Source organism: Pteropus vampyrus, unplaced genomic scaffold (genome assembly GCF_000151845.1).
Source record: "Pteropus vampyrus isolate Shadow unplaced genomic scaffold, Pvam_2.0 Scaffold158, whole genome shotgun sequence".
NCBI lineage: Eukaryota > Metazoa > Chordata > Mammalia > Chiroptera > Pteropodidae > Pteropus > Pteropus vampyrus.
Window position 1 is genome coordinate 1,888,738 of NW_011888939.1, and position 1,188 is coordinate 1,889,925.

Sequence of the window (1,188 nt, forward strand, 5' to 3'; positions counted from 1 at the left end):
CGGGCCTGGCAGGGGGACGGGCGAGGGCGGCCTTCAGGGGCCCAGAGTCAGTGTCTGGCTGGCCCAGAGACACCCATTTCTTCCTGCCTGAGGGCACCAGCCCCGTTCCCAGCCCAGGCCTGGCACCTCTGGGGGACATGGCCGAACCAAATGCTGGCCGAATGGGCGCCAAACCCATCCTGGTGATCGTGGTGGGGATGGCCAAGGCCAGCGCATCCCCCCTCCCAAGGGCACCCCTTCAGAGGCTGGCGCTGAGCACAGGCGGCCCCTGGACACCCCAGGAGGCTGCCGCGAGGGAGGCAGACCTGGGCCCACGCTGCGATGTCAGATGGGGGTGACCACAGAGGAAGGGGGTGCTGGCACAGGCAGTGGAGAGGGGCAGATCCACCTATGACAGACATGCACATAGGGTCACCTGGGACTACAGTCACAGTCACTGTAGCCGGACCCTGACCCACGGAGCCCAATTTGATGGGTTGATGGAGGGGTGCCTGGGTCCCTGCCATCCCATGTCACCTGATCCAGCCTGCCTCATTCTTTCCTCCTTTAATGAGGAGAGGAACCAGCCAGGGGAGGGGTCTCTACACTGGGATCTTGAGGCAGTGTACTTACCGCCCCGCCCCCCAGCCCCCGCAACTTCTGACAGGTCCTGTTCACAAGCACAGGCAGGTTGTGTGGAATCAGCCAGCGGCCTCAGGCCTTGCCCCCGCCCCCACCTCTGAGTTAACCTAGAGGCTGCCCAGCTGGCCACTTGAGCTTCAGAGAATGGACGCACCTGAGTTCCCACCCTGATGGCCTCCGCACAGTTAGCGGGAGATGACAGAGCTGTGAGCAGTTTCAAATTGCACTTTCCCTCTGCGGCTGCACGTAAATAGCTTTCACGTTTGTCGTGGTGGAAGCAATAGTGCCCGCCTCTTCCTGGTCCCTCCCACCCCCGCCGCCAATCACCCCCTCCCCACACGGGCCTCTGGCTGGCCTGGTGGGAGCTGGAGCCGTGCAAGCTGGGGGCCTTGTCACCCAGGATCCGGAGCATTAGTGAGGAGTGTCGGCAGGAACTGCCAGCTGCATCTGCTATGCCAGGAGCGGAGGGAGGAAGAGGGGTGCCACGTCTGCTGACATGGAGGGACAGGGACGTGAGCAAGGCCCATGTCAGCTGCAGATCTCTGTCCTGTGGAATCTGAGAAGCGA